Below are 7,620 nucleotides of genomic sequence, written 5' to 3'. Positions count from 1 at the left end.
GGGAAGGGTGAGCGGCTGCGTGGTGCTTAGCTGCTGGCTGGGGTTAAACCATAACAATACTCTACGGCCAAATACAGGTCTGTAGTGCTCTGCGAGATGCCAGGGCTGTCCAGCACAACTGCATGTGGCTGGCAGGGACAGCACAGGACCTACGGGAAAGGCATCCGCGTGCAGAGTGAGTGTGAGACAGACACTCCAGATGGCATGTCTGAGTGAACCCGTGTCTGTTGGCCGGCGACTGAATCCCACCACTGCAATGAGGCAGGGTCTGACCCACCTCCACCCAGTCGATGCAGGGCAGTTCATGAACAGGAAGCACATCACACCGGGATCTCCGCTCATTTGCCTACTCCCAAACTCTGCAGGTTCTTCTTAAAGCCATCCTTTAGTCACTCATTTGATGATACAATCAAGGAACCGTCCAAGGATTTTCACAGTGTTCCTGGATCACAGGATGTCCACACCCAAAGACATTTTCAGCAGCATCTGTCCTTCCTTGACATCAGCTTCACCTCTACCACAGACCCTCAGGGGCTGCAGAGACACCACAGACAGCAAAGCCCTCTCCTGCCAGGGCTGCAGAGCCCAGCCCTGCTTTCCCCTGGCCTTGGGGAGAGAAGCGTTTCCTCTTTCTGTGCCTTCACATTGCCATCTGCCACCCCCTCCAGCATGTCTCTGGTCTCAAGCACAGCATTTGCATACATTGGGTCTTGGGCACCTGGTACTGGGTTTGCCTGTGACGAGTCTGAGCTTGTCCCCAGTGCCACAGCTGAGGTGATGCAGCCCAAACGTGCACCAATGCCCTCAGCCTGGGGCACAGAGAGGAGGAGCTGCAGTCCCATGTGCCACTATAGACTTTTGACATGGATGGAATAAATGGCGAGGGGTGGTGCGACAGCTCCCAGTGGTGCTGCCATGGTGCATAGGGGCTGTTGAGGAGCGGCAGGTGGGAAGGTGGGGAGGGGGATGCCCTCCATCTGAAGCAGCTTGTCCAATGTATGGAGCTCCTCTATGGGACATGCAACAGGTTGGGTGAGACCTTGTGGGTGAGGGTGAGAGGAGAGGCCACTTAGTATGGCATCCTGGTGGGAGAGGAAGAACCTGCAACCAGGGTAAGGAAGTGGACCAGGCCTTCTTTGAGCAACCCAAGAAAGTCTCCAGATCATAGAATCATGCAATCATAGAATGGTTTGGGTTGGAAAGGACCTTAAAGATCATCTGGTTCCACCCCCCTGCCATGGGCAGGGACACCTTCCACTAGATCAGGTTGCTCAAAGCCCCATGCAACCTGGCCTTGAACACTTCCAGGGATGGGGCATCCACAACCTCTCTGGGTAACCTGTTCCAGTGTCTCACCACCCTCACCATCAAAATTTTCTTCTTATGGCCAATCTAAATCTACCCTCTTTTATGTTAAACCTGTTACTCCTTGTCCTATCACTATAGGTCTTGGTAAAAAGTCTCTCTCCATCTCATAAGCCTCCTTTAGATATTCTATGGCTGCAATAAGGTCTGTCACAGATCCTGATTTAGAATCCTGCTGACTACACCAATTTGGCACGGATGGGCGATTTAGACCGCCTAAAGAACCACTGCCAGAGGTATCAGCAAAAGTGCTTTTATTGAAACTTAACAAAGTTTGATGGCAGGGTTCACTGTATGACTTACTGCATAAAGGATATAACAATGATGCCAAGTTACCATGACAAAATCAAAGTTACCAATACACAATCTTAGTGCACTCTAATACAAGGTTATGCGTGATATCGGTCACTTACCAAAGATCTGCAGTTGTTAAGAGGTCTCTCTGCCTCGAGGAGCAACCTTGAGAGGTATCCCAGCTCAAGGGGAGATCACTGCCACGCAGCCAGCTGCTTAGCAGGGAGAGCTCAAAGAAGGCTCACTTAGGCTGTCATATTTATGGAATAAAGTGGTTGGCTCGTAGTCAAATTACATGTGATGGAAAAGGTATGCATGAGACTCCTTGTACCCACAACTTTCTTTGCTCCTTGATAAATGAGCCTTGGAGGAACCACCTGCTGTTCATGTGTTAATCGTGTGATCGGTGTTGCAGTTTCCAAGCCAAGATGCATCAATGCTCACCATGTCACTCTGTTCCTTGGTGAGTTTTCAGAGAATAGACTGGAACTAGAGAAGTTCTTGGCCTGGTTACACCCAGGCCTTTACCTCCTTTGGAGCCTGAACCAAACTACCACTAGTTTGGTCAAGGCGTTGCGTGCATCCATCACAGGGACTCAGCTCCCATGCCTGCCACAAACCCACAGGTGGTGGGATTCCTCTTGCCTCAGTTCAGGTGGGCACACAATACAGCCCTCCAGAGATGGGAAGAAATCAAATGTCACTCCTATCTTCAAGAAGGGCAAGGAGGAGCCGGGGAACTACAGGCCAGTCAGCCTCACCTCTCTCCCTGGGAGGGTGATAGAGCAGCGAATCCTGGTAACTATTTCCAGGCACATTGTAGTGGTTTTGCCTGGGATGGAGTTCATTTTCTTCATAGTAGCCCATATGGTGCTATGTTTGGGATTTGTGACCAAAACAGTGTTGATGACAGGCCAGTGTTGGAGCTATTGCTGAACCATGTTTGCACAGCATCAGTCAAGGCCTTCTCTGTTCTCTCTCTTCCTCCCCAGCGAGTAAATGTTATTTGTTGAGGAGGGAAGAGCAGGGGACGTCACTTAGCAAGGCAAAACTTTACACTGTGTCTTGGTGTCCATGTCCAAGTTTTGGTAGCAGTGGGGCCGCAGAGGTGGCCTCTGTGAGAAGAGACCAGGGTCTGCCTCCGTGCCAGACAGAGCTGGTTCCAGCGGGCTCCAAAATGGACCCACCACCAGCCAAAACCAAGCCCATCAATGAAGCTGGTGGAACCTCTGTGACAGCGTATTTAAGAAAGGACACAACTGCTAGAGTGGGAGAGGAGAGAGGGGAAAGAAGTGTGAGAAACAGCCCTGCAAACACCAAGGCTGGTGAAGAAGGTGGGAGAGGAGGTGCTCCAGGTGCCAGAGCAGACACTCTCCTGCAGCCCATGGAGAATACCACAGTGAAGAAGGTAATCCCTGCAGTCTGTGGAGGACCCAACACTGGAGACATTGGATATTTCCTGAGAGAATGGTGGCTTGAGGAGAGCCCATGCTGGAGCAGGTTTATCTCGAAGGACTGTAGCCCGTAGGAGGGACCCCATGGGAAAAGTGTTAGAATGAAGGAGTAGCAGAGAGGAACTGTTATGGACTGACCACAACCCCATTCCCCATCCCCCTGTGCTGCTCAGGGGGAGGAGGGAGAAGAGTTGGGAACGAAGGAGTGAAGTGGAGCCAGGGAAAAAAGGGTGGGGGGAGGCCTTCCATGGGGAAGGAGATAAGGTCTTCCACCAGCCCCGCGCTTCTTCCACCTTCAGCCTTTGCAGAACCTCCCTAAGGTTCACTCCTCGTGTGTGTCAGCCTCTGGCCTGGCATGGGTGGCACAGGGACAAGGGCTGCTGGGGCAGGGCAGGGCGGGGTGAAGTAGCTCAGCTGGGAGAGCATTAGGCTGAAGAGCTAAAGGTTCCTGGTTCAACCCTGGGTTGCAGCAGAGGTTTTCTCCCTTAGATTTTTGCAGAGGCTTTCTGCCTTCTTCCAGCCTGCTTGCTCCTTCCCCTCTTGCCAGAGCAGTGTCCCCGCTCTGCGGCTGCAGATCTGCAGCTTAGAAGGAGCCTTCCTCCAGCACCACAAGTCCCCAGCCTTCCCCTGGGCAGGACTCTCCTTTCAGTGCTCCTTTGGGGTGGTTTCCAGCTGTCCCTCCTTCCCTGCTCCACAGCAATTGGGATGTCTCCTTTGCGGAGTTTCTGCAAAGAGCCTGTCTCTCTTCTCTTTGCCATTCTCCGTGGTGCACAGGCTGCTCCCGTCCTCACACACCTCCTTCACCTGGGCCTCAGTTCCCAGAGCAGAGCGTACTGCCCATGGGGGAGGCCACCGACCCCCCAGACTCAGGGAGAGGCACTCCCTGGAGCTGAGGCCTGAATGGCAGCATCCTCCCTCCAGAGATCTGTCACAGCAAGACCTCTGATGTGCCAAGGACAGCTGACAAAGCCGTGCTGAGGATGGTCCCCTGTGGTGCATTGGCTCCAGATTTGTTCAGTCACGTGCTGTCCTGAGCAGAGTTTCTTGGCCCCCTCTGCCTCCCTGCTGCAATGTCTGGTGAAACACAGACATGCTCCTCTCTGGGCATCAGCAGGGAGACACGCAGCACAGGGGGACCCCTGTGGGGCCCCACATGAACATCCCTCTGCAGCAGTTCCTCCCTGCTGCAAGGGCACGGGTCGGGACAGAAATGCCAGCGGTGGCTCCCCTGGGGTCTGGCATGGAAGGTCACCAACTGTCATATCGTGACTTCCAAACAGCCCCAGCTCAACCATTGGACATCGTTTTTACTCTCCAAGTTTACCTCCCTCTGCGTTTCCTGATTGTCACACAGGCTTCTGTGTTCTCCATCCTCTCAGCACCAGACCCACGGCTCACAGCACAAGCGTCTCAACTGTCCCCAATTTCCATACGCAAATATCCTCACATACTAGACGGGACTGTCCAGACCAGCTGCAGCCCCTCACAGCCATCAGTCCCTGTCCAGAGGAAGAAAGACCTGCTCGTGAGCTCCAACAAGCTGCTGGGCTCCCCTCTTGCAACCTCTTGCTGCTATGGAACCCTGCTCGCCCATCAGGAGCACAGTGACAACTGTGATCCAGCACATCCTCCTCCATCTCCAGTCTCAGCCTCTCCGCAGTCAACCAGTCGGGCCAAGGAATGGTCTGACATACTGGACTACAGTCCCACAGAAACATGCATGTTCTAACCCCGTGCACTTCTGCTGCCCCATAGCCAGCTCCCCAGGGATGCACCTCCAGAGAAGTTTGGCTTTTGACTGAGTGCAAGTGACAGGGGAGGAGACGGAGACACTGTCTGTCCAAGCAAGGTTACCGTCTTGCCAGCTTTGAGCATGAGCTTGAAATGCTTGGCTGCAGGGACAGTGCCTGCAGGACCATCGCTGCTCCAAAAGAGTCCTTCTAGGTTTTTCTTGAGCAAATTGCTGAGGATGGGCTTTGGGGCCGTGTGTGCAAAGCAGAATAGACGAGCAGTCCATCCCCTTAACTCCACTGTCCTGGTTTCAGCTGGGATAGAGTTAATTTTTTTCCTAGTAGCTGGTATAGTGCAGTGGTTTGGATTTAGTAGGAGAATAATGTTGATAACACACTGATGTTTTTAGTTGTTGCCAAGTAGTGTTTATACTAGAGCCAAGGATTTTTGAGCTTCTCATGCCCAGCCAGCAAGAAGGCTGGAGGGGCTGTGCTGGGTTTGTGTAGCGAGGGAGGGGCTACAGGGGTGGCTCCTCTGAGAAGCTGCTAGAAGCTCCCCTGGCTCCAACCTGGACCCGCCTCTGGCCAAGGCCGAGCCAATCAGCAACGGTGTTTGTGCCTCTGTGATAGCGTATTTAAGAAGGGAAAAAAAAACCTCCTCAGGGGGTGGTGAGAGTAAGATGGAGAAGAAGAAGACGAGGGGGAGCAGCAGCAGCAGCAGCAGCAGCAGCAGCAGCAGCAGCAGCAGCAGCAGCAGTAGTAGTAGTAAAGAGAGCAGGAGAGGAAGAAGAAGATGGCAGAAGAAGAGGAGCTCCAGTGAGGAGAGGAGTGGGATGTGAGAGAAACAGCCATGCAGACACCGAGGTCAGTGAAGATGGAGGAGAGGGAGGAGGTGCTCCGGAGCAGAGATTCCCCTGCAGCCCGTGGTGAGATGGCAGGCTGTCCCCCTGCAACCCATGAAGGGTTAATGCAGAGCAGAGATTCCCCTGCAGGCCATGGAGGACCCCACGGAGGAGCAGGTGGCTGGGCCCAGAAAAGGCCGTGACTCTGTGGTGAAGCCCACGCTGGAGCAGTTTACGGAGGACTGCAGTGCATGGAAAGGACTTGAGTTGGAGAAAATCATGGGGGGCTGACCCCTGGGAGAGGGACCCCACACTGGAGCAAGGGAAGAGTGTGAGGAGCCCTCCCCCTGTGGAAGGAGCGGCAGAGACAATGTGGGACGAACTGACTGCAACCCCCATTCCCCGGCCCCCTGCGCCACTGGGGAGGATGTGGTAGAGGTATCGGGAGCAAAGCTGAGCCGGGAAGTAAGGAGGGGCGGGGGGAAGGTGTGTTTCTAAGATAATGGTTCTATTTCTCATCATTCTACTCTGATTTGGTTGTTAACAAATTAAATTGGGTTATTTTTCCCCAAAATCGAGTCTGTTTTGCCTGTGACCATAAATGGTGAGTGATCCCTCCCTGTCCTTGTCTCAACCCATGAGCTTTTTTTGCTGTATTTTCTCCTCCCCATCCCGCCGGGGGGGAGGAGTGAGCAAGCGGCTGCGTGGTGCTTTGCTGCCAGCTGGGCTTAAACCATGACAGGGCACAAGAAGTTGGGAGGGGACACAGCCTGGACAGCTGACCCAAACTGGCCAAAAGGATATTCCATACCATATGATGTCATGCCCAGTACAAAAACTGGAGGGAGTTGGGGGGAGTTGGCTGGGACGGGCAGATCGCTGCTCAGGGACTAACTGAGCAATTGCATTGTGCATCACTTGTTTTGTATATTCTAATTCTTCTAGTATTATTATTGTCATTTTACTATTATTATTATTATTATCATCATCATTATTATTATTTTTTTCTTCCTTTCTGTGCTATTAAACTGTGTTTATCTCAACCCATGAGTTTTACTTTTTTTCGATTCTCTCCCCCATCCCACTGGATGGGGGGAGTGAGCGAGCGCCTGCGTGGTGCTTAGTTGCTGGCTGGGGCTAAACCACGACATCCACTCGACCACTCCAGAAGTTCAGGGTGACTGTGGTCTGGTTTTGATTCCCCCAAACCCTCTCTGCCAGGCAGGGGCTCAGCAGCCAAAAATCTGTGGCACTGAGTGACACAATTGCCCCAGCTGTACCACCACGAGGACACCATCCCTGCCTGTGATCAAACCATCCTTTGAGTTAACAGCTGGACATGCTCACCCACCCTGCCACGCAGATCTCAGCCAGGGCTGTCCCGGGGCACAGCTTTGCCATCAGGACAGTCCTCAGTGCTGAAAGAATTGGAAGGTCCCTGAGCCCAGCCCACACCCCCAGCCCCATGGAGATGGAAGCCTGCCCTTCACCCCACCTCCAGGGAAGCTGCGGGGCAGAGGAGTGCAGAGGGAGGCCCAGTGCCTGGAGGAGGGGGAGTGAGGTTTCTGCTCCTGTGTCCCCTCCACCGCATGCCCTGGAGTGCCACCAGAGCCTGGGGGCACCTCGCCCCAGGGAGGGCATTTCCCTCACTCTGTTGCGTTGTTCTTGCTGTGGAGCTGGGGACAGATGTGCCACAGAGGGCTGTTGCCCTGGGCGGCAGAGGAGGCTCAGGGGAAGGGGTTTTCTCTTCTCCATCAAAACACCCTGGAGTGGGCCAGAGCATGGGAGCAGCACCTGCAGCAAGAGCCTCGTCCTGCCCCATCGCCCTGCAGAGATGTTGAAGGGGCAGCACTCTGCAGTGCAGCCCTGGGCCAGGCTCAGACCCCAGCAGAGAGGCAGTCCCAACTTCCCCCGTCTCGGAAGGATTCAAGGGCT

The sequence above is a fragment of the Gymnogyps californianus genome, unplaced genomic scaffold (assembly GCF_018139145.2).
Source record: "Gymnogyps californianus isolate 813 unplaced genomic scaffold, ASM1813914v2 HiC_scaffold_38, whole genome shotgun sequence".
Taxonomy (NCBI): domain Eukaryota; kingdom Metazoa; phylum Chordata; class Aves; order Accipitriformes; family Cathartidae; genus Gymnogyps; species Gymnogyps californianus.
This window is presented reverse-complemented; position numbering follows the sequence as displayed.